Consider the following 25,994-nt stretch of genomic DNA (forward strand, 5'->3'; position numbering starts at 1 on the left):
TGTAACAGAGAAATCTTTTTTGAAATAAATAAGGTACAGATAAACCACCTTGGGTTCATGTCAGCTCTCAAAAGAAAAGTCAGCCAAAGTTTTAGCGATCTGAATTTTAGGGTCAAGGTGGAATATAACTCTTAACAGTGGTCGTGATCTGCACTGACTTTGAGTCCCCCGTTCCTCTGAGGTTTCCCAGAAACAGGAAGGCTATTTCAAAAGTAGACATTAGACAGTTCCTTTGACAGAATCGTTTTTGTAATGAAGTCTGGTTGCTCAAAAACCATGTTAAAATAGTTAACAAGGAACAGTTTTCTTCCGATCCGGTTGATCTTTTATACAAGACAAGACAGGTTTTTCCTACGATGCAGCCCACAGGAGGGAAGAGAAGTAAACATCCTCCTTAACTGAAGAGTGTTTTGCTTTAAAAACTAAACTATTGCTTTATAGGAGAGCAAGAAAAATCCGTTTGGTGTTATCCCTTCCTCCAAGCATTGGCCTTTCCATCTGAAAGTCAGCCCTGATGACCAAAGTATCCTCCGTTTGAGATTAGGATCAGGTACTATTTGCACAGAATTAAATCCTCTCACATGTTTTGTCAAATATAGCGTTCCATTCTCGTTACTACTTTTACAGAAAAAGGCGCTACATGGCACTGTCTCTACTCGCACTCGCAGAACAGCTTCTCACCTGCTTGCGGCAGAAAAGAGAACTTAGGAAACCTGATGACCCACTCATTTGTGCTCCTTTGTCCGTAGCCTCCCCGTCCCTGCTCTGTCTTCCCTACAGGAGTCTCCCTGCACAAGAGGCAGCGTGCTGAGGCTTGTCTAGAACAGCCTGCTGCCGACAGCTGAACGTTGTGGTCCCTCACTGAGCAAGGTTGTGTCCAATTCCTCCTCTGCCTACTGACCCTTTTTCTCTCAACTGACGGGAACCGAGACTTGAAGTATAATTCAAAAATCTGGGATTTCCAGAGGGACCTAGGGAGACTCTTGCCTAAAAGGAAGAAAACTCAACACCTAATACACATTAACGTACTTCAGAATAATTAATACATCTTAAAATTGCAGATCCGGAGGCAGAATGTGCCTTTATGTTTAACAAAAAATAAATAAATTAAAATAAATGAAATAAAAGATGCCAGGGCAATGATTTGCCTGGTGTTTCCTTTGTTAAGGAGGTGAAACCAAGTCAATCCAGCCTGTGTTAATTTGATGTCTTCTCCACAGTAACTTATCAGCTGCAGGCTTAGAGCAGCTACAGAGCCTGGGCCATTTCCGTGTGGTGCCAATGGTTTTGCCATTCAGCCGTTCAGGTTGTGTGTGTTAAAGCGTGTTTTAGCGCTGGATATTGCAAAGCCTCTGGAGAGGGTCCCGGGCAACCGTCTCCAGGTGACGGTGGTTGAGGAGGGGGTTGGAGCAGGTGATGTCCCATGATTGTAGAAGGCCCGTGGTCTGCATTGTGATGCGTTGCAACCCGAGGTGGTATGTGGAGGAGCGAGCGGTGTGCCGTGGCATTCCGGTGTGGACGCTGGAAGCGGCTGGTTCACTCCTGACTTGCTCTCTTCGGAAGGCTGTGTGTCTGTGCTGTACGGGGACACTGAGCACCTGCGTCTGTTCTCCAGGTACTGCAAGTGATGTGAAAGAGAGCATAAATTCAGGGCAGGCTTTAGGAACTGTTGCGGGCACAGCCACAGTATTTCCAGGAAGCCTGTGACATTTCTGGCCTTTAAAAGTGATTTAAAAAAAATTTAAAAGTGATTTAAAACTGATTGAAAGTAGTACTGTCCATCAAAATTAACATCGCACTCTGACTCGGCTGAATGGGATTCTGCTTGAATGTGTAATTTACCAGTTGTTGTTTGTTTGTTTGTTTTCTGGAGCTGTTTAATCCCAAGCTCTGTCATCGCTGTGAGACTTGTGGCATGTTCCTTTTGTTGGACATAGTTCCTGGTGTTTGGAATTCCATAGTACTTAGAGTGAAGAGGAGTGGCCATTTTGGCCCCTTGTACACAGACCCTTTGGTACCAGATTCGTCTGGGAGGCTGGATTCTGCTTTAGTCCTGACCACGGGGTCAGCTTGTGGCAGTTTGATGCGGATTGGATAACCTAGGAGAGAGAAATCGGAATGTGACTGTAGAGATTGTTTTCACAGCGAGCAGCAATGCAGTGAGTGTTGGATAGATCTCTTAGAGGAGAGGCTTTGTGCGTTTAGGTGGCCTCTCTCTGACCATTTTCCCACTGCTTTGCCTGGCACTTGCTTTGTTAAGGCACTGAAACCACATTAATCCGGCTTCTGTTAATTTGGTGTCTTCTCCCAGTAAGGTGCCGGCTGCGGGTTTAGAGCAACAGTGGAGAGAAGCCTTTGCTGGTGCGGTGTTGTTCTGCCTGTGTGGTGGAGAGCAGTGTGACATTGGTAGGAGAGGGTGGCCAAAAGCCTGAGCCAGTTGTGTGTGGTGCCAATGGTTTTGCCATTCAGCCGTTCAGGTTGTGTGTGTTAAAGCGTGTTTCAGCACTGGATATTGCAGAGCCCCTGGAGAGGGTCCCGGGCAACCGTCTCCAGGTGACGGTGGTTGAGGAGGGGGTTGGAGCAGGTGATGTCCCATGATTGTAGAAGGCCCGTGGTCTGCATTGTGATGCGTTGCAACCCGAGGTGGTGTGTGGAGGAGCGAGCGGTGCCGTGGCATTCCGGTGTGGACGCTGGCAGCGGCTGGTTCACTCCTGACTTGCCCTGTTCGGAAGGCTGTGTGTCTGTTCTGTACGGGGACACTGAGCACCTGCGTCTGTTGTCCAGGTACTGCAAGTGATGTGAAAGAGAGCATAAATTCAGGACGGGCTTTAGGAACTGTTGCGGGCACAGCCACTATATTTCCAGGAAGCCTGTGACATTTCTGGCCTTTAAAAGTGATTTTCAAGTAGTACTGTCCATCAAAATTGACATCGCACACTGACTCGGCTGTATGGGATTCTGCTTGAATGTGTAATTTACCAGTTGTTGTTTGTTTGTTTGTTTTTCTGGAGCTGTTTAATCCCAAGCTCTGTCATCGCTGTGAGACTTGTGGCATGTTCCTTTTGTTGGACATAGTTCCTGGTGTTTGGAATTCCATAGTACTTAGAGTGAAGGGGAGTGGCCGTTTTGGCCCCTTGTACACAGACCCTTTGGTACCAGATTCGTCTGGGAGGCTGGATTCTGCTTTAGTCCTGACCACGGGGTCAGCTTGTGGCGTTTGATGCGGATTGGATAACTAGGAGAGAGAAATCGGAATGTGACTGTAGTGATTGTTTTCACAGCGAGCAGCAATGCAGTGAGTGTTGGATAGATCTCTTAGAGGAGAGGCTTTGTGCGTTTAGGTGACCTCTCTCTGACCATTTTCCCACTGCTTTGCCTGGCACTTGCTTTGTTAAGGCACTGAAACCACATTAATCCGGCTTCTGTTAATTTGGTGTCTTCTCCCAGTAAGGTGCCGGCTGCGGGTTTAGAGCAACAGTGAGAAAGAAGCCTTTGCTGGTGCGGTGTTGTTCTGCCTGTGTGGTGGAGAGCAGTGTGACATTGGTAGGAGAGGGTGGCCAAAAGCCTGAGCCAGTTGCGTGTGGTGCCAATGGTTTTGCCATTCAGCCGTTCAGGTTGTGTGTGTTAAAGCGTGTTTCAGCACTGGATATTGCAGAGCCCCTGGAGAGGGTCCCGGGCAACCGTCTCCAGGTGACGGTGGTTGAGGAGGGGGTTGGAGCAGGTGATGTCCCATGATTGTAGAAGGCCCGTGGTCTGCATTGTGATGCGTTGCAACCCGAGGTGGTGTGTGGAGGAGCGAGCGGTGCCGTGGCATTCCGGTGTGGACGCTGGCAGCGGCTGGTTCACTCCTGACTTGCTCTCTTCGGAAGGCTGTGTGTCTGTGCTGTACGGGGACACTGAGCACCTGCGTCTGTTGTCCAGGTACTGCAAGTGATGTGAAAGAGAGCATAAATTCAGGACGGGCTTTAGGAACTGTTGCGGGCACAGCCACAATATTTCCAGAAAGCCTGTGACATTTCTGGCCTTTAAAAGTGATTTACAAAAAATTTAAAAGTGATTTAAAACTGATTGAAAGTAGTACTGTCCATCAAAATTAACATCGCACACTGACTTGGCTGAATGGGATTCTGCTTGAATGTGTAATTTACCAGTTGTTGTTCGTTTGTTTGTTTTCTGGAGCTGTTTAATCCCAAGCTCTGTCATCGCTGTGAGACTTGTGGCATGTTCCTTTTGTTGGACATAGTTCCTGGTGTTTGGAATTCCATAGTACTTAGAGTGAAGAGGAACGTTCATTTTGGCCCCTTGTAGACTGACCTTTTGGTACCAGATTCGTCTGGGAGGCTGGATTCTGCTTTAGTCCTGACCACGGGGTCAGCTTGTGGCATTTGATGCGGATTGGATAACTAGGAGAGAGAAATCGGAATGTGACTGTAGTGATTGTTTTCACAGCGAGCAGCAATGCAGTGAGTGTTGGATAGATCTCTTAGAGGAGAGGCTTTGTGCGTTTAGGTGACCTCTCTCTGACCATTTTCCCACTGCTTTGCCTGGCACTTGCTTTGTTAAGGCACTGAAACCACATTAATCCGGCTTCTGTTAATTTGGTGTCTTCTCCCAGTAAGGTGCCGGCTGCGGGTTTAGAGCAACAGTGGAGAGACGCCTTTGCTGGTGCGGTGTTGTTCTGCCTGTGTGGTGGAGAGCAGTGTGACATTGGTAGGAGAGGGTGGCCAAAAGCCTGAGCCAGTTGCGTGTGGTGCCAATGGTTTTGCCATTCAGCCGTTCAGGTTGTGTGTGTTAAAGCGTGTTTCAGCACTGGATATTGCAGAGCCCCTGGAGAGGGTCCCGGGCAACCGTCTCCAGGTGACGGTGGTTGAGGAGGGGGTTGGAGCAGGTGATGTCCCATGATTGTAGAAGGCCCGTGGTCTGCATTGTGATGCGTTGCAACCCGAGGTGGTGTGTGGAGGAGCGAGCGGTGCCGTGGCATTCCGGTGTGGACGCTGGAAGCGGCTGGTTCACTCCTGACTTGCTCTCTTCGGAAGGCTGTGTGTCTGTTCTGTACGGGGACACTGAGCACCTGCGTCTGTTGTCCAGGTACTGCAAGTGATGTGAAAGAGAGCATAAATTCAGGGCAGGCTTTAGGAACTGTTGCGGGCACAGCCACAATATTTCCAGGAAGCCTGTGACATTTCTGGCCTTTAAAAGTGATTTTCAAGTAGTACTGTCCATCAAAATTGACATCACACACTGACTTGGCTGAATGGGATTCTGCTTGAATGTGTAATTTACCAGTTGTTGTTTGTTTGTTTGTTTTTCTGGAGCTGTTTAATCCCAAGCTCTGTCATCGCTGTGAGACTTGTGGCATGTTCCTTTTGTTGGACATAGTTCCTGGTGTTTGGAATTCCATAGTACTTAGAGTGAAGAGGACTGGCCGTTTTGGCCCCTTGTACACAGACCCTTTGGTACCAGGTTCGTCTGGGAGGCTGGATTCTGCTTTAGTCCTGACCACGGGGTCAGCTTGTGGCGTTTGATTCGGATTGGATAACCAGGAGAGAGAAATCGGAATGTGACTGTAGAGATTGTTTTCACAGCGAGCAGCAATGCAGTGAGTGTTGGATAGATCTCTTAGAGGAGAGGCTTTGTGCGTTTAGGTGACCTCTCTCTGACCATTTTCCCACTGCTTTGCCTGGCACTTGCTTTGTTAAGGCACTGAAACCACATTAATCCGGCTTCTGTTAATTTGGTGTCTTCTCCCAGTAAGGTGCCGGCTGCGGGTTTAGAGCAACAGTGAGAAAGAAGCCTTTGCTGGTGCGGTGTTGTTCTGCCTGTGTGGTGGAGAGCAGTGTGACATTGGTAGGAGAGGGTGGCCAAAAGCCTGAGCCAGTTGTGTGTGGTGCCAATGGTTTTGCCGTTCAGCCGTTCAGGTTCTGTGTGTTAAAACATGTTTCAGCACTGGATATTGCAGAGCCCCTGGAGAGAAAGAGAGCATTAATTCCGGAGTGATTTTAGGAACTGTTGCTGGCTCAGCCACGCTGGGCAGAGACAGCCCCTGTGGAATCAGAGGATAGTGATGTGAGAGAATACCTGTCGCTGGTGGCTGGGTAACTGGCTGAAACATTGGGGGCAAGGTGTTTCTGCCCTAGTGGGAAAGAAAAGACCCAGCGTTGCTCACTCCACCCCCTGCTGGGTCTCTGAAGAGATTATTAAATCCTCTCAGATAACCCTGTCTGCTTCTCGAGAGGCTTTTTTAAGAACCCATTGAACGTACGAATCGTAGTTCTCTGAAGTAGTTTGCATTTCCCTGTGTCTGGACTATCTCTTATTTAGTCCCTCATTGATTCTTGTCAGTCAGCCCAGCTCTTGCGTTTTTGTGCAACGCGTCTCTCTTGCCCTCCTGCAATGTGAACTCTGTATGGAACAGCTACTGAAGTGTCAAAGCTGTCTGAAAGGCCTGGGAAGTTTTGTCAGCCCTGCAGAGATGTGATAGGGACCGGCAGGAGGAAGGAGGGGACTGGAATAAGGAAGATGGGTTTTAAGTGTAGCAACTGCAGTGTTTTAAAATCTGTGCTACGTTTGCTTGAGAAGTGTATGGAAAACTCCTTTCTAAATATGAGCTTTGAAAGTCTGTATTGCCAGCAACGTGGAAATATCCACAGTCCGTTTTCTGGAAGCAGTGGAGAATGAAGGTAGTTAAGGACTTAGTGCAGCTTAATGTTGAAAAGGAACATGCCAAAAGTGAACAGGACATAAACGATATGTGACATCATCTACTAGAAGATAAGTGACAATAAATAATAAAGTATCAAATCAAGGGGAAGGACAAGTGGAAGCTTGTACCTGTTCCTGGAAAGCTTTTTCAGAGATGACTTTTCTCAGACCCCGTCTTAGTAACCTATGTGAGTAAACTTGAACCCAGCGTATCACTTTCCTCCTCTTCCTTTACTTGTCCATAGCTCTGTGTCACTGCTCGATGCTCTCATATGCACTGCAAAAGCAAAGGCTTCTCCTTTTGCTCTGCTCCGAGATCACAAAATGTCCCAAGAGCTGTTTTTGTAAGGAAAAGAGCTACAGGTGCCGTAGAGGAGATTTTTCTCTGCATACTGATGAAACTTGTGTCAATCTCAGATGCGTTTATGTCTGACAGAGTCTCTTTTCCCATTTTTTCTTCCTTTAGAGTGCAGAATGCAATTCCTAACGGCGCAGGCGACGAGCAGTCTGCTGAAGTTCCCAGAGGGGACTGTTGAGGCGCTCGGGGAAGATGATCCAACCCGAGGTTCTGTGCTGTGGGGGAAGATTTCTGGAGGTGAGCATTTCCCTTTCACTCTGGTCTTGGTACAAAGTAATCCTTGCCTGGGGGTTTCCTGAAGCACAAGGTCCCAGTCTCAGGTGTGTCAGGTGGGTGCTGCTGAGATGCCTCAGGTTGAGAGAGAAGGAAAAGGATGTTTTAGCGATTCAAAGTGCTCATGTGAAAAGGTTAGTCAAGTGAAACTTTGAAATTACAACAACTTGCACCAGTCCTGTGCGATTAAAAGAATCTACTTAACCCCCCTGTGTCAGTGAGCCCTCCTCGCTTTTTAATGAAATCAAAGGCAGCTTTCAAGCAAGGAGTGGTCTTGTTTAGGGCTGTGTTTATTGGTACCAGCTCAAGCTCTCTGACCATCCTAAGAGCACATGCAGAAAGAGTTCTTGTCCAGCGTTACCGAGGCAGTAGGCCCTGCTTTTTCTGGTTCGTCTCAATAAAGAGAGAAGGAAGAGGATAACACTGTGAGGCACTGCAGCCCTATTTCCAGAGTATTGAAAAGGATGCCACAGGTACAATTGCAAAAAGCTAAGGCTGTCAATTTTAAGATGTTCTGCTTGAGGATTTTACTGAGTGATTTTAAACGCTTGACCAGAATTAGGGAGGTCAGTCTTCCTCTCTGAGGTCTTGTTCTTGAAGGACACGGGCAGCGACTGTGATTTTTCAGTTGTTTTCAGTTTTCTTTTGGAAATTTGCTTCAGGCAGTTTTCTTCTCTTTTCCAGGGAGCAATGGCCTTGTGTGGTTGGCACGTGGTCCTCACTTTGAGGTGATGAACTCTGTGACAGGGGAGCGGCTCTCTGCCTACAATTTCAGTGGGCTACATGGACAGCCTCCCACTGTCCGTGTGGTCAAGGAGTTTTCCTGGTGGAATAGACCTGCGCTGCTGATTGGTGTTGGGAATGTTCTCTGTTTGTATCACCTTGGAAGATCACGAGTGATTAAAGCCGTTGCTCTTCCAGGAAGGGTACGTACTTGTTCATGGGAGAAACAAAGCTTTTATTTTGTTAGACGTGCATAAGCCAGTTTCAGGAAAAGCTCTGGAGGGTCTCGATGCAAGAGAGGCTTTTCTGTATTGCAGTAACTTTTGAATGGTTTCTGTTTAGCTGTCAAGGAGCCTAAATATTAACCTGTAGTTTTCTTTTGATTAGGTGGTTGCTATCGAACCTATAGCTAATGACGGAGGAGTCGATGCGAGCACTCGGTACCTCCATCCAAGTCTGCAGTGGTTCTCTGGAGTGGCAGCAGTGGCTACAAATGTTGGGCACGTTCTTCTGGTTGACCTTTGTTTGCATGATTTCTTTTGGAGTGAGAAGGAAATAGAAACATTGGGTAAGCTTGCAGTTTATAAACTTGAATTTGAAAGTAGCAAAAGGTGTGTCTTTTAAACAAACAACCTGCACCCCCTTTGAAGACACTTGTGTGCGGGCATTTATGACTAGTGATTCCAGATGGCGATTTGACATCGTGGAGTCCTGAACAGCTTAAAGATGGGAGTGGCTTAAAGTCAGACGTGCCCTGTTTCTTAGGCTTCTTTCTGCAAAGAAACCTGACTTCTCTGAACTCATGCATTGAGACGAGTGAGATCTCTAATGTGTTTATTCAGACCGCATACACTGTTTTGGCTATTCCAACAGCGGCTTCAGGAGTTGATGTCACTTCAAAGGGCTTCATCCTGAGGCCCACACTCCTGATGTACACAGTCCAAGAAAAGTCACTCCTGATGTACACAGTCCAAGAAAAGTTCTCTCTGAAGGTTACTCTTCTACCTTGTGTTGAAATAGCAGTGAGAATACCTGTCCCATCAGAGAGTTCCTCGGTGCTTTGAACGCCTACAAAATGGAAACAGCCAAAAAAAGCCTTACATAAGTGGGTACTTGGCTGGGACAGGAGAATTGGATTATAGATGTTTTCATGTCAGAGTTTAAAACGCCACCTAAATAACATAACATCTTCATTTTTTGTGTGTGTTTTTGTGTGTGTAGATCTCGAATCTGTCACTGCTGCTCCTGCTGAAGTTCCACGAATCAGAGAAACTGTGATGGGAGGAGGGAGACATCTCTGTTTCCAATTACAGAACTCTTCTAGAAGCGCAGTATCAACGCTGTACTTCATCAGCAGAACCAATCAGCTCGTTGTGGGCTTTTGCAATGGCACCCTCTCACTGTGGAATATGGGAACTTTGACAAGGGAGTAAGTGGGTCTTCATGCTTGGCCATGCCGGCAGGTGCAGGCTCTCCATTTTTTTGCCAAAGGGAGTGTGTTAATGTAAAGAGGACTCTTTTGGGGACTGAAGTTTTGAGTCTAATCCTGGAATGTTTAGAAATGCTCTTCTGAACTAACTCTGAAGTCAGAGACGGATTAAGCAAACCACCTCCTCCGCAGGGCACTAAGATTCTTTTCCTTCTTGTGCCTTTGGAGTGAGCAGTTGTGGACAGTGTGCTGCTTGGGCCTATGTCAAGCAGTTAGGATGCGATAGAGCCGATTTTTATAAGACACTTTGTTCTGTCGGTAGTATTCAGTGAAACCAGGAAATGTGTGTATCTTCCTCGACTCCCTTCTTTGGGATGTTGGTGTAACCTTCTGTACTTTGAGGCTAAGCACGTCAGGCGCTCTTTCTCAGAAGACGCTTGTGCCCTTTGACAAAGAGTTAAGGCCAGAGGCTCACCTTTTTTCTTCGTTCTTGTTCCTTTCTTTTCCTTCTTAAACCTGTAGGCACAACTCTCAGCTCAACGGAGGAAGGATTCCTGTCAGTGGTGTTACTTTTCAAGAGCCTGAGAATGATCCTGGCAACTCTTGCTACTTGTGGGCTGTTCAGTCTGCGCCAAAAAGGTGAATGAAAACTTACAGTGAGGCACTGGATTAATTTTCTTTGTACTATATTTGTCAACATCCAGTTGATAAGCGTCTCTTTGCTTTGTTTATTTGGCTGTGCAGGAGATTGATGCCGTTCAGGAAACTTGAGCCTAGACCTAATTAAATGAGAGTGAGGACCGTAAAGCAGCTTTGTAATCAGATTTCCTCACTTGTACCTTTTTCAGGGGAGGTGGTGTTCTGAGTTTCCGGCTGTTGCAGTTAACCTTTGGTAAACGAAGACGCGTGGCATCAGGACAAGTCATGTATGAGGTAAGAGGTACATGGGTGTGAAAAGGTGAAAACAGTCATTTTGTCTAAGCGACTGTCAGTTAAGTTGGCAGGGAAAATGCTTACCAACAAAATTCAGAGTGGACTTAAAATAGAAAGTGCTTTGCTGAATCTTCCTGGGCACGTTGTCTGTACCATTTGGAAACAACCTGTAGAATTTTACACTGCGGTGTTGTGTGTTCCAAGGAGAGGCATCTGCAAAGAGCCCCTGGGCATTCAGTTCCTGAAGAGTGTACGGTCTCTGCTTTCACAGCAGAGTCTGACCAGCGCTTCTCATTTGAGAAGAGTCTTCATGTCGTCCTGGTCAATAAAGGTACTCCTTAACATCTGCGCTTTGTCCACAAGACACATTTTCCTGTGTTGCATGAATGAATGCTGCTTTTGGAAAGACAGTGTTTCAGTTCCCACCGTGTTCTAAGTAAGCAACGTCAAAGGTTCAGCCCAGTCCTGCTGGGGCTTCTATCTGTCTTAAAGGAGCTTGCTTACTCTGCAGTAGTTTGTGACCCTGAAGGCCTTGTTTTGGATGTCCTCTCTGTTTTCCCTGTTTGCTGTGCTCGGTGAAGGAATTGAACCCTGAATTCTCTTGCATGTCAGACATAGTTCTATTTGCCGTCAAGAAATCAGGTCATGGCAAGCGTAGACAATATGATCTGCATCTTCTATCAGATAAATGCATTCTTTGCTATTGAGGTAGAATGTACGTTTATATCTCAACATGACCTTTTCTCTCCTCTTTTATATTTTCCCCAGGGTTTGGCACGCTGTGAAGAAAGGTTCGGTGTAGATCTCAGGGGTGGAAACTCCAACAGCAATATGAAATTACTTGGGTGTCAGACGATAGAAAAGTTCAGTGACCGTCTTGACGGAGGCAACAGCATTAATGGAGGTTTGTTCTGATGTCCATGTTGGGTTGATCTGCTGGAGGGAAGGAAGGCTCTTCCTTCCTCTGCGGGGAAAATCATAGAGCCCTACTTTGCTTACACCCAGAGAACGCACTCTCGCCAGAGAAGAGAGGTCATGCAATTTCTTGAGAGAACTATAACAGTGTGAATGTTTTATGTTGGAATCTTGATTCCCATTTCCTGGTGGTTGAGTTTGGGGGTTTTCTACCCATTTTGCGTGATAAGAGTGTTCTTTTCTCCTGAATCTGCTGGGAAGGAGCTACTCTTGAAAGGTGTCACTGAGTCAGCTGTGGGAATTGATAATGCCATCGGGGTGATACAAGCGGATACGATCACTATTTGTCTGCTTTCAGAAGGGGACAATGTCTATGTTCCTAGCACGTTTTTCGCTAAGCAGTTCATCTAGCTGAAGGTCTTGATCAACTCTTCACGTATGGAAAACTTAATTAACTCATGACAGTGTGTTTGGTTTGGCTTAGCATGGATGCAATTTGAAGAAGAAAAAGGGGCGGTGTGTCTGGAACCCGTCTCAGAGCTGTTTGCCCTTCTGCAAATGTCTGTGTTATTAAGTGTTGTGTTCCCTGAGCGATAGGACTAAATTAAGCCAAAGTGGAAAGTGGTGTTTTAAAAATATCAGATATGTTGTATTTTCTACAAGTAAGAAAGGATGTCTTGTGTCTTTCAGTAATGTCTCCCTACGCCAGCGTCTCAATCTTCACTTGGCAAGTGTGTACAAGTGGTCAGAAAAACCCATTGATTCACTTGAGCGTGTTTGACATTAATGGCTGGCTCGATGCTGAAATGCCAGCCTCGGTCAGGTAGATATTTATTAAGTTGTTTTCGCTATCCCCACAAATAATTCATTTAAATGTTGGCGTTTAGCTTACGCACTTGTGTTCTTGTAGGCCAGAATCCCTTCAGGATTGCCCCTATTTTGCGCTGTGGTCACTGGATACGGTGACAAGCCCGGCTCCTTTAGACCTCGTTTTGGATATTATGGTAGACCAGACAAGTCTAACTTGGAGAGATTATCCTTCTTACCTAGCACCTGGCCAGTATCCTTGTGCAAGCAGCTATAGTTTTGGTAGGTATTTAATTGCTTTTAATAGTGATAAGCTTTAATTGAGGTCAGATGTCATTTCTTGTCTTTCTTGTTCATTGTGTCACTCAAAATCAAACCAAAAGGCCCCGAATCCCCATAAACCCAGCCTAACAAGGGATTTAATGTTATCAAACGTACCTGATGGTCCGCTGCACTTTGGGTTTTGGTGCTTTTGTAATGTAGCCTGTGAGATGGTGATGCTCATAAAGTGAAAGGACTTTGAACAGAAGCTCAAAGTACAGTACCTTGGTAGCGCTGGAGATTTCTGTACACAATAATTATTTTGTAGAACAAAGATTATGCACGATCTAAGGAAGAAAATGGGTACTCGGTTGTACCTTCCCAACTACTGCTCCTTGAATAACGTAAGCTGCTCATAAGATAACTGGGGGAGTACGGAATGTTGTCCAACACTCCTTGTTTCTGCAGGTGTTATGTGTTTGCTGAGCTTCGGAGTCTGTCGTGTGACTTGCACCAGCTCGCGGGAGGAGGTGAGATTTTCCTGTCTCTTTCTTGAGCATGTGGAGAGATGGATCTTTCCCAAGTTTTCTGTTGCACTGCTGTCATTATCGGAGAGCCTTTTCTGCTCATCCTGCCCAGCCCCACGCATATTTGCACTAGTATCCTGCCAGTTTTGTGCAACTGGCATTGGTTCAGGTCCACTCTTGGGAGCGTAAAATGGCCCTGTCTCCTGCTGAAGCCCAATCTGGGATTGACTGTCTAGAGAGGAACAGACCATTGCTGGAGGAGGAGCAAGAACAAAGCTGTTGTGGAAGGCAGGGGAAGCTGTTCCATCTTGTTTGCCCCTTCTTTGCATCCCTGCATCGTCACGAGTTAGGGTTTGGATCCCTGATTAACTTGAAAAAGGAGGAGAGAGTGGAGAACGCGAAACTTATTTAACTGTTTGAGAAGAAATTGAGTTGTTTTCTTCTAAACTGGGCCAAATTGTAACTTCCGAGCCACTGCGCAGATTGTGCCAACTGATTTTGAAAGAAGTATCAGCTCACTGCCTCTGTCCAACGTCAATCAGCTTCTGCCACACGAGCCTAGAAAGGATCTTGCCAAGTGTGATTTTCAGTTGTGTGCTAGTTTAGCTGATGTACAATGTATTTTGTGTCAGTGTTCAAGGGAAAAGAAAGGCCTGAGTATTGACAGAGAAACTAGAACATACTTGAATGAGCATTGCAGGGGCTGAAGTGACCTAGCCCACAAACTGTTTTGTAGTTGCCTTTGCTGAATGGTGACAATACTGTTCAGGGAGTGGTGCTGTTGATGGTTCAGAGAGTGCAAGCATGGAAGTTTCTCATTTGATTTTGTCTGTTCTGCTTAGGAGGAGCAGTTAGAGGCGTTATTGTCCACAGCTGCCCGAACAGGTTCTTTAGAACTTCTGACTGAGTACATTAAACGTTGGACATCCGAAGGTAAGACTTGTCAAGTTGTTTTTCTGATTTGTGTTTTCTAGTTTGAAATTGGTGATTCACTTCTTTTTTTGTTCTCTTCTCTTACAGAGCAGCCAAGTTCTGCGGAAAATATACAGTTTGTCCGTGAGTGCGCGTGGAACAGAGTGCTCCACGCCACAGATGAATTTAACCAACTGTGTGAGTAGTAGCAAAGTCATTCTGCAAATATAAAGTCATTCTTTGTTACTGAGCTTATTCAGTGGGTATACCTGAATATCAGGATTCCTGATATTGCACGCGTGTACTTTGAAAGTCTGAAATTGCTCTAGAGGCTAATGATTTCATTTCTCTTCTTGAAAAGGTGTTCCGCTCTTTGATGGCTCCTTCGTTGACCAAAAGACTATCCAGTCTCTTTATGACTGCCAGTTCTATTTGTGCAACCTTAGCACCATTTTAAACTGTTTGCCGAGAGAAGAACAAGACCTTTCTGAAGAAGGTTTGTCTAACAGAACTACTGAATCTGTTTTAGTAGGATTTGGAACGATGCATGGGTTGTATGTAATTGTGGAAAGAGAATTTGTTGGGGTTGCTTTTTGTTTTGGTGGTGATTGTAGTTTTTTTCTTCAGGTTGGAGAGTGGTACAGAGTGAAAAATGCAAAGACAGAGATTGCTACTGTCTTATTTTTACTCTTTCTATTTAGTGCAATGAAGGCGGTTTTATAAAAGGAAAGGAATTGCATGACCAAAGTCATCTTGTGCCTTTTTTCCTGTTTTCCAGACCTGACAAATAAGCAGGTGCTAGCCGGCCACCAGTCGTTGTATGCACAAGTGGTCACCTGGTTCTGTCGCTGTGGTCTCCTTCCACAGGGTTTAGGTGAGAAATACTTGTTTATTTGGAAGGATTATAAATTCTATTGTCAGCCTTAATTGTCTTACAAATGCTCTCTTGACGTGTTTAAAAACCGTCCCCTTTGAGAAGAAGGTTTTGGTAGTGAACTTCAGCTTACGCTATATGTTCTGAATGCTGCATCGACTGTCAACTTGAAATGGCCCTTGAGACGAGCAGGAATTGAGTCTTGTGTCTCACATTTCTTGTAAGAAAGGCAGAAACAGGACTGGCTTCTTCGTGAGTTGGAGGCTTGCCCGTGCTTCTTGAGGCTTAGCTTGTAGGATCTTCTCTCCTTTTTAGTCAAAAAAATCAGTTTAAAATGTGCTGTCAACGCTTGTAACTTGCTTTTACTTTCTTGCCTGTAGATGCGGGTCAGCGTTCGTCTAGACCTTTTTACAATTACCCTCTGCTTCAGAGATGCTGCACAGCTCAGCGACAGAGGCTGACGCGTTTGTCCAGGTAAGCCTTTCCGTACAACTCTGGCACGCCTTCTGGACTGCAAGTCCAGAAGGAGAAGTGAACGGCTCTTCTCTCCACAGTTGTGTTTGCTATACTTAATGCATTTGCCAGGGATCCTCTTGGCTTCGGTGATGCACGTGTTGTGTTGAACACCGAGGTTACTTTCCTGTGTTAAGATGTTGACACACACTCTCTGCTTAGTGCCCCGTGGTGGTGGTGCTGCTGTCTTGTAGCACACTCAATTCACTGGCTAATCTGTGTCATGTATTACACTGAAAAAGATCCTGTGATAGGACAAGATCAGTCATCCCCAGTTCAGCAGAGCATGGCGTTCTCAGAATGCCAATGGTTTTGGACTCAGATGAAGGCGGTGTGCTTTTAGAGAAAGTCATCTCTGTTATTGGCTCGCAGTAGGTGGCAGTGATTGTTTTGGCCTGAAGCTCCTGCTCCGCAGTCCGTTTGTGTAATTCTGTAGGACCAGCAGCATTATACGTAGTCGGCACACCCGAAACGTGTTGCACTGAGAGGCTGGAATTAGTGTTTTCCCAATGTTTTACTCAGCCCAAATCCTTGCTCCCTTTTCTTTCAGAGGAAAATGGGATTTGGCTGGCCTGATGATTGACAGGATGGTTTCGGACTTGGGAGAGCGAGTGCAGAATCTGTGGTGCACAGACAAACAAAAAACTGGGAAATATCCCCCTCCCAGTTTACAGGTGAGTGCTGTGTTCCCTGAAAACGCCACCCCTGCCCACAACCCCACCCAAACGCCAGAGATTGATGGAAGACAGGAGTTTTTAAGGAAGTTTGTGTTTCCTTTCAGGCCCTGCTGCAACTCTACCTGCTAGACGGCATTGAAGAAATCGACAAGCACAAAATTGTATCCTTTCTGGTGCTTTTTATTACCCTTCCAGTGTATGTACAAAAAGGGTCTTAAACGTTTCTCATCTCCATTGTTAAGAAGATGCTTTAATTTATGCTCCAGAGCAAAAGGATTTTCAGCAGTGGTTTAAGCTGGTGAAACAGAGAGTTGCCACCGTTGTTTGTTGCCTTCCCCGAGAGGGGAGCCTGGAGAGCGAGGGCTTTGAAAACGGTGTAGGCCAGAGCTGCCTTCTTAGAATGTGTCCCTAAATGCAGGGGTCGGAATGAGAAAGCGGCCCCGCCAGTGAGCGGTGTGCATCCTGGTTTAGAGCCAGTGTTAATCCTTCAGAGCTCAGTTGTATTGTAAGCACGTCATCGTTGACCTTGGTTTATCTGCTCTGGCAGTGAGGAAGGAAACCAACTGTAGAATTTGTTTGCTTTCAAAAACAAAGCGTTGGATGTTCAACTGATTTGCGTGTCCAGCTGGGAGCTCCCCCAACTAAACAGGGGGCCTGAGTTTCTGACGGCAGTATTTAAATATCGAAAGCTGACCTTTCCTGATGCCTTACAGAAATCAAAGGGTATTTCTTTCTGGTTATTTAATCAGAACGCAATTTTGTGCTTAGGACCTGGCTGTCTTCACCTGAGAACAGCTTCAAATGGCCAGACTAAGACAGCAGTATTTTCTGCTTCCTACCCCTTTTCTATTCTTATTTTGTCATGTTTTTCCGAACGTAATGGGTTACATTGTGGTGTTACAAATGTTTTAGCCTTAATTCGATGGTTGATATCAGACAATGTACTTGCTGCTGGATATCGGGTGGGCCGTGCCAGATAACAGAGAAAGACTACTGCACTCCTTCTGCGCAGCCTTTGCTATCCCGAAGGGGTTCGTTCAGCTCGTTCAAGGGTTTTGGCTGCTGGATCACAATGATTATGAAGTAAGTATGTTCCAGTTCAGTTAGTCGTACCTTCCAAGTACCAAGCTGTCATCTAGGAAATGACGTTAAAATATTGGTGCTTGGCTAGTAACAGGTGCTAAACCGTGAGAAGCTTCTTTGTAGTCCTGCAGCAATACATTACGGTTTGAAATGTTGTTTCAATTACTGGATGGGAAATAGATTAAAACAGAGAAGAAATCAACTGGAAGAATGCTTGACAGCTAAATTTTCAAAGCCATCCGCTTAGGTTGTTTTCAGCAGACCAGCCGAGCGCTTTCTCAAAACCAGGGTTTTAGGTACTTTCAAGCTAAACACTTGGATCATAGCCGCAAGATTTGAGGCAGAAGACTGCAAAAGTGGCTTTTCAACCTAATCCACGTTCTTTGTGATGCTGAAGGTTATTCTTGCCTGTCAGAACGTTAATAGAATCTGTTTGTGCTGCCTGGGTGTGTGCATGGATCTATCTAAACCTGATCTCTACCTTCCACAGAATTCGCTGGTCCTGCTCTGTCACCCAGCTACAGCCAGAAGCGCGTCGTGGCTGCGTCAGAGGGCTATTCAGTCCCTCATGTGCCAAGGACAGCACAGGAGAGCCCTCACGTACATACGTGTGACGAGGCCATTGATCACCAGCTCCAGAGAAGCGCAGCTTTACCTCTCTGTGTTCTTGTCCAACAGGTAAAGAAATATATCGCAGCATTTTGGCCTTCAAATATTGCAAACAGTGGAGAACCAGTAATACTAATTCCAATCCCCTCAATTTCCCTTGAACTTGGAATACAATAATTTTGTGGCCTCTTTCAGGTTCTACTCTGACTATTCTTTTCCATCTCAAACCCCATGAATTCCAGGTGCATGGCAGATGCGTGGAACCTGTTGCAGCAACGCTCCTCAGATGACAATAGAGAAGAGCTGCTGCATGCACATGTTTAAAACCTGTTTGGAGATGGGACTTGTGAAGGGCTTCCTGGAGCTGCCTTTCACAGACACTGAGCTCGTAAGTGTGGACAAGACAAACAAAACTCTTGGAAAAGCACAGGGGCAGAATCATAATAAGTTTGTGAACTGTGTTGCTTCTGTTAGGAGTGTTTGGAGGAGATTTTGGAGAGCAGTGATTTGATTAAGGACCACGAATTCTTTCCAGCCAACCATCCAAAACCAGTCAACAATACTGCAGCGGTGCGGGTGAATAAGTCAGCGAAGGTGACTCTTACGGTGAGTGTAAAAGTTCTGTCAAGTGCACCAGGTTCTGTTAGGCGTTACTGACTGGTGTGATAGTCCTCAGGAAAAATCCTGCTTTGTTTTTTATACCGTTCTTTGAAATGCTAGGGGTCAGGTTCTACTCCTTCAGTTACAGCTTCAGTGTTACAGACCACTGATGACTCCGCTTGAAGCAGTTTCTTTGCATCTGCGGAAGAAATAGATACCTTTTCTGTCAGCCAATTTTATAACTCAGTTGTTGAGATCCGTAGGTTGTGTATGCTTTGGATTGTCCTGTTGCTCCTTTCTGTGGAATGGAAAGTACGTTGCAGGTCATCTCTTGTATCTTGCACGCCGGTTTACTTCCCTAGCCAACCCACAGGGAAAGGGTGCAGGGTGGGTTGTTTGGTTTTTCTGACTTCCTTAGAAGAGGAGGAGGAGGATGTTTCTAAAACTGAGCCTGTTGAGATACAAACAGGTTAGCAAGCACTTGGGTTTCAACACCACCAGTCAATGGAAATGGCGTCAAGAAAGGAAAGAAGCATTGCTGGTAGCAGATAAATATCCAAAGAGAAATAAGAAAATATACTCCCCAGTTTTAAGAAGGAGGGATGTTTTTATGTATTAGATCAGTAACAGAGCAAGTTTAGTTTGCCTTTTGTTTGCCTTTTGTTTTCTTGACTGCACTTCTGCATCAGACTTCTCATTCTACTGCAAAGAAGAATTCAGCCCTTCTGTGCGCTGGAAGTCTTCTTAGCACGATTTGGTTAGATCGCTGTCCTCAAGGGGAGGCATAAAGGCTCACCTGAAAACCAGATGAGCATTTGAAAAGCAATGATGTGAAGTGCGAGAGGGAGGTCATCCTTCTGTCTGTTTTGGTAGGATTTCTGGAAGAAGCAAATGCTGAAAGTCTTACCCTTCCCGAGGGTGCCAAGTTGGTGTTCGCAGCTGCTGAAGAGGAAAACGCAGCAAGTCTTACCCTTCCTGAGGGTGGCAAATTGGTGCTCACAGCTGCTGAAGAAGAAAACGCAGCAAGTCTTCCCCTTCCCGAGGGTGGCAAATTGGTGCTCACAGCTGCTGAAGAAGAAAACGCAGCAAGTCTTACAATTCCCGAGGGTGGCAAGCTGGTACTCACAGCTGCTGAAGAAGAAAACGCAGCAAGTCTTACAATTCCCGCGGGTGGCAAGCTGGTGTTCAAAGCTGCTGAGGCTGCTGCCTGGGAGACTGCAAGGGAAGGGTGAGTTTACAAAACAGATTGATCTTTTGGTTCATACAGCTCGTCATCGTGGGCTTTCTGTGCTTGCAAATGATGACTTGGAGCTGGTATATGTTACAAACGCTTTGAGGAATACATTACAAAATCTGCGTCAGAAACAGACCTCACTGAAGGCAGCATTATCCCTTCTGCTACTTCCAAAGGGACTGGAGGACAACAGAGGTCGGCAAGACATCGACCTGCTCCTGCGAAACGAACGGCAGAGCCTCTCAGCAGAGCAGCAGGAAGATCAATATACAGGAACCCACTATTTACCGAAGAGTTTTTCGTTCGTGACAAAGAGGTGCATCGCCGTGACCAAGTCCTGCAGTACCTGTCAGCTAGAAGAGCCAAATTCCAGGCTGTGGATGAAAATCCGTTTGACGAAGAGGATGAGAATCCTTTCTTCTCCTGGCGCGAAGAAATTGAAAGGTCAGTGCAACAGTTGTAGATGCAAAATAGGGCATACTGCCATTTGTCAGCCACAAAAAGCAGACTGTGAGGATGGCTTTAAGGACTGTGAAGAATGTAACAATGCCAAATAGAACCTTTGGGAAGAGGCAATTCCTCCGTTTCCTGCTCTGTATGTGCCTGCCTGGCCCGTTGTGGTGGAAACTGGCCAGGAGGCTGATCTGAGTAGAGCAAGGTGAAATTTCAGCTGAATTTTTGTCATGAGCTTCACTGTCGTCAGTTTGGGAAACTGTTGTTTTGGAATCCACTAAGTGAAGAATTCCTGAGTATTGTTTTGCCCTGAACAGAAGGCACAGTGGCCTGCTTTCAGCTGAGTGTGCTATCTGTTACTTTCAGAACTGGAACTGTTCAGATGGGACGATAATTTGAGACGGAAGGTTTTGTTTTTGTGGAGAGGAATTGCAGTGCTTTTAGAAACTGCTTTGGCCTGACTCCTTCATGGAAGAAGATTTCATTTGTATTCTATGGAGGTTAAAGTCTTGTGCACGAGTAACGTCTTTTGTTGCCTTCACCTAGGAGCTTCCAGCCATAGTAGAAGAAAACACCGAAGCCATGCTTCCGATCCAGGAATGAGTTTTCCACCAAAGCTGTCAAGACATTGGGTCTTTTGGGTACACCTGGAGACAAACGGACCTTGGTTCCTTTTGAGTGAAAATTGTTCCTAAAATAAAGTGCCTTTTCCAATGCACTGTGCTGTGAGGATATAGAGTGTTAATTCACGCTGGGTTTCCTGGAGGAGCTCTTGGCCCACTGCGGGAAGGCCTTTACCTCCGCGGGAGCCTGAACTGAACTGCTGCTGGCTTGGTTAAAGGAGGGAGGGTAGAATGCATCTGTGACCACCTACCCTGAAGTGTGCCGAGCTCTCGCTCCGTTGTGCTTCCAACCTCGCTCTTGCACAGGGCCTTCCTGACAAAGTGTTTCCGGCACCTGACAAAGAAAATGAATGCTTTCCTCTGTACACCTTTATAGTGCCCAGAAGCTTTGTAGTGCCGTACCTCTGCTGTGGGGAGTAGCGAGCTACAATTGCCGAGAGGATGGTCATGAACTACGAAGCAGCTTCTGAGCGTAGAGTTTCCACACTACGGGTAATAACCATGGGAGGCAAAGGTGAAATAGAACGTGGTGAACTGTTTTCCTGGAGATCAGGCTGGCCCTGATCAAGAGCTGCGAGTGAGAGGAGACAGCATTCACTTGGTCTCTGTGTTGGCATTTATTGGTGAAGGTGATGCCTTTTCGGCGGCATCCAGCGGCAGGACGGTGAGCGCTGCGGTGGGGTGGCCGTCTGAGGCGGTGGGGCACTGCCCTGAGACGGGAAAAGCCTTGGAAAACCGCAGCGGGAGCGGGGCGGGCGGCGCTCGGCTCCTGACAGGCGGCAGCGGACGGTCCCGCGCGGGGCCTGACGGGAGGGGGCGCTCCCGGCGGGTCCCGCGGGGGATTTCAACCGTCCCTCGGGAGCACAGCGACCCGGAGCGCGGCACGTTAGTATAAAGGGGCAGTTTGAGCGGCAGGGCGAGCAGGAAGGGCTCAGGGAGAGAGAGGCTGGTGGCTGGTCAGACGGGGCCGTGGGCCATGGTGGCTACCAGGCAGAAGATCAAAACTGCCCCGGGTGCCGCAGCGAGCAGGAGAGATGTTGCCCCCCAGGCGGAGCCTCAGTGGGTCCGTGCAGCTCCGCAGAGCCTGGGCTGCAGGCAGTGCCCCCTCCCACAGCAGCTCACGCCTCTGGTAACGGCTCCACTGGTGGGAGCTGTGCTCGCGGGGGGAACTCCTTCGCGTGGTGGCAGAGCTGAGGGAGGAAGTAAATAGGTTACGGACGATCAGGGAACGTGAGAGGGAAATAGGTCGTTGCAGCAGCGCCCTCTCCCAAACTCAGCAGGCTGCTGGAGCCAGTGTGGCTAAGCAGCTCCCACCTACGGACTGCAAGGCTGGGGGAACAAGAGATGGGGAATGGCAGCAAGTCCCTGTCCGGCGCAGGAAACCTGCTCCCTCCACCCAGACAGCAAACCCCCAAATCGCCCTCAAAAATAAATATGAAGCACTGCAGGTAGAACCTATCCCCAGGGAAGAAGAAGATGGCTCCCACAGCCTAGAAACATTCCCTAGGCTCCAGGCATCCTCAGAGGACCTTAAAAACATCCTCTGTTAATAAAAAGAGGAGAGTGATTGTCCTGGGGGATTCCCTTCTAAAAGGAGTGGAGGGACCCATCTGCAGACCAGACCCGCTCCACAGGGAGGTCTGCTGCTTACCGGGGGCGTCAGTGAAGGATGTCACTAGAAAACTTCCTTCCTTGGTGAAGGAAACGGATTATTACCCCCTGCTGGTATTTCAAATAGGCCATGATGACTTACAGCGCAGATCAGAAGAGACTTCAGGGCTCTAGGGAGAACGATGGAGGCCTCGGGAGCACAAGTGGTGTTTTGTTCCATCCCAACACTAAGGTATAAGGAACAGGAGGTCAAAAACAAACAGCTGTTTAATGCCTGGCTCCGAGCCTGGTGTGAGGAGAGAGGCTTTGGATTCTTTGATCATGGAGTGACCCACGCACCCACAGGCTTTCTTGCTAGGGATGGGACACGCTTGTCTCCAAGGGGGACTAAAGTACTTCCTAAAAATCTAGTTAGGCTTTTAAATAAAGCTTTAAACTAGATGTGAAGGGGGAGGAGGAGGAGACCAGGCTAGTTGGGAATGAGCCTGGTAGTGGGAGTCCAGCGACTGAGCTATGGTGTGCCGGGCTGGACCACCAGCGCACCACCACAGAGCAAGAGGGGGCGAGTACAGCTGGGGACCGCAAGAATGAAACTGGAACTGCGGAGTTAGTTATTCCAAGGACCAGTCCATTGGGAATGAACTCTATGCCCTTTATGCGGGCTGAAGGTTCGTCAGCTCAGCTGAAGTGCATTTACACCAATGCAAGCAGCGTGGGCAATAAGAAGGAGGAGCTGGAAGCTGTTGTAGGGCAAAGTGACTATGATGTCGTTGCCATCACGGAAATGTGGTGGGATGACTCATATAACTGGAGTACAGCTATTGGGGGGGGGGGGTATAAACTCTTCAGGAGGGACAGGAAGGGTAGAGAAGGAGGTGGGGTAGCCCTCTATGTTAAGGAGTGCTTCGATACCCTTGAGCTGGATTACGGTAAGGAAGGGACTGAGTGCTTATGGGTTAAAATCAGAGGAGCCCACAAGAAGGCAGACATTGTGATGGGAGTCTGCTACAGACCACCCAGCCAAGAGGAAGCAGCTGACGAGCTCTTCTATAAACAGCTGGGGATGGTCTCTAGATCTCTACCTCTTGTCCTCGTGGGTGACTTCAATCTTCCGGATATCTGCTGGGAGTACAATACAGCAGAAAGGAAGCAGTCTAGGAGGTTCCTGGAGTGCGTGGAAGACAACTTCCTCACACAACTGGTTAGTGAACCAACAAGGGAGGGTGCCCTCCTTGACCTGCTGTTTGAGAATAGGGAAGGTCTTGTGGCAGATGTGACAGTTGGGGGACGCCTGGGACTAAGCGATCATGAGGTGATAGGGTTTTCAGTTCTAGGTGGGATAAAGAAGGGGATTAGCAAAACAGTCACGTTAAACTTCCAGAGGGCAGACTTTGGACTGTTCAGAAGGTTGGTTGGCAAAGTCCCACGGGAGACAATCCTTCAGGGCAAGGGAGCCCACAAGGGCTGGGTGCTCTTAAAAAACAAAATCCTAGCAGCTCAGGAGCAAGCCATTCCTATGTTCCAGAAAAGGAGCCGGTGGGGGGAAAAGCCAGCTTGGTGGAGCAGGGAGATTTTGGGATGCATCAAGAAGAAGAAGAAGAAGAAGAAGAAGGTCTATGAGCTTTGGAGGAAAGGGCAGGCATCTTGGGTGGACTACAGGGATGAAGTGAGATCGTGCGGGGAAAAAATCTGGAGGGCTAAGGCCCAACTAGAAATCAAATTGGCTAAGTCTGTGAAAGATAATAAAAAATCTTTCTACAAATACATCAACAAGAAAAGGAGGGCTAGGGAGAATATTCAGTCCCTATTGGATGCAGAAGGAATAACAGTGACAGGGGATAAGGACAAGGCTGAGGTACTTAATGCCTTCTTTGCCTCAGTCTTTAATAGCAAAGAAAGTTGTTCCTTCTGTGTACGAACCCAGGAGTTAAGAGGAGCAGAATGAGGCTCGCATGATCCAAGAGGAGGAGGTTAGAGACTTGCTTGCCCAGCTAGACACCCACAAGTCTACGGGGCCGGATGGGATCCACCCAAGAGTATTGAAGGAGCTGGCAGATGTCCTTTCCAAACCCCTTTCCATCATCTTCCAGCGGTCCTGGCTGACTGGGGAAGTTCCACTAGACTGGAGGCTGGCTGATGTTGTGCCCATCTACAAGAAGCTTTGCAGGGAGGATCTGGGGAACTACAGGCCTGTCAGTCTGACCTCAGTGCCGGGGAAAGTCATGGAACGGGTAACCTTGAGTGCTAATCATGAAGCACATGCAAGAGAACCTGGTGATCAGGCCCAGTCAACATGGGTTTACAAAAGGCAGATCTTGCCAAACTAACCTGATCGCCTTCTATGACAAAGTGACTCGACTACTGGATGGGGGGAAAGGCTGCGGATGTAGTCTTCTTGGACTTCAGTAAAGCCTTTGACACAGTTTCTCACAGCACTCTGCTTCAGAAAGTGTCTGCCTCTGGCCTGGATGGGCGCACACTCTCCTGGGTTGAAAACTGGTTGGATGAGCGGGCCCAGGGAGTGGTGCTCAATGGAGTTAACTCCAGATGGAGGCCAGTCACAAGTGGGGTTCCTCAGGGCTCGGTATTGGGTCCAGCCCAGTTCAATGTCTTTATCAATGACCTGGATGAAGGCATTGAGTGCACCCTCAGCAAGTTTGTGGATGACACTAAGCTGTGTGGAAGCGTGGATCTGCTGGAGGGTAGGGAGGCTCTTCAAAAGGATCTGAACAGTCTGGACCGCTGGGCTGAGACCAATGGCATGAGGTTTAACAAGGCCAAATGCCGGGTCCTGCACTTGGGGCACAACAACCCTATGCAGTGCTACAAACTAGGAGAAGTCTGGCTAGAAAGCTGCCTGGGGGAGGAGGACCTGGGGGTGTTGGTTGACAGCCGCCTGAATATGTGCCAGCAGTGTGCCCAGGTGGCCAAGAAGGCCAATGGCATCTTGGCTTGTATCAGAAACAGTATGACCAGCAGGTCCAGGGAGGCTATTCTGCTCCTGTACTCGGCACTGGTGAGACCGCACCTTGCGTACTGTGTTCAGTTCTGGGCCCCTCACCACAAGAAGGATGTTGAGGCTCGGGAGCGTGTCCAGAGAAGAGCAACGAAGCTGGTGAGGGGGCTGGAGAACAAGTCTTACGAGGAGCGGCTGAGAGAGCTGGAGTTGTTTAGCCTGGAGAAGAGGAGGCTGAGGGGTGACCTTATTACTCTCTACAACTACCTGAAAGGAGGTTGTGGAGAGGAGGGAGCTGGCCTCTTCTCCCAAGTGACTGAGGACAGGACAAGGGGGAATGGCCTGAAGCTCCGCCAGGAGAGGTTCAGTCTGGATATCAGAAAACAAATCTTCACAGAAAGAGTCATCGGGCTCTGCAACAGGCTGCCCAGGGAGGTGGCCGAGTCACCTTCCCTGGAGGTGTTTAAGGAACGGGTGGATGAAGTGCTTAGGGACATGGTTTAAGGGAGTGTTAGGAATGGTTGGACTTGATGATCCCGTGGGTCCTTTCCAACCTGGTGATTCTATGATTCTATGAAACTGCAGTTCATGCCCGTTACGCTGCCGTGACAAAACAACCACAGTAGGAACTGTCGGAGAGTAAAAACAAACTTTATAATGGATTGAAAGACCTTTGCCTTTAGTCATTCTGAGCTGTGCTTCCTACGGCTGCTGGAGAGATTCTCTGCCCTAGAAATAAAAACACACCGGCTGTGCTGATAAACCTGTAGAATGAAGGCCCTTTTACCAAAACAGGCTTCAGAAGGCAGCAAGCCGAAAAACAACAATTAAGTCATTTGCACATACCTATATATTAAGTTTTAAGATAACCTGGCTTATATTTAGTTCACACAAACAAATTAAGAAAACGTAGCAGCGTAC

General features: G+C 47.4%; 1 pseudogene; it reads left to right on the plus strand.

The window, feature by feature from the left end:
• Positions 1 to 7,119: 7,119 nt before the first annotated feature.
• On the plus strand, positions 7,120 to 22,923 carry LOC128853133 (protein ELYS-like; annotated as a pseudogene).
• Positions 22,924 to 25,994: the final 3,071 nt, after the last annotated feature.

The sequence above is a fragment of the Cuculus canorus genome, chromosome 10 (genome assembly GCF_017976375.1).
Source record: "Cuculus canorus isolate bCucCan1 chromosome 10, bCucCan1.pri, whole genome shotgun sequence".
NCBI classification, from domain to species: domain Eukaryota; kingdom Metazoa; phylum Chordata; class Aves; order Cuculiformes; family Cuculidae; genus Cuculus; species Cuculus canorus.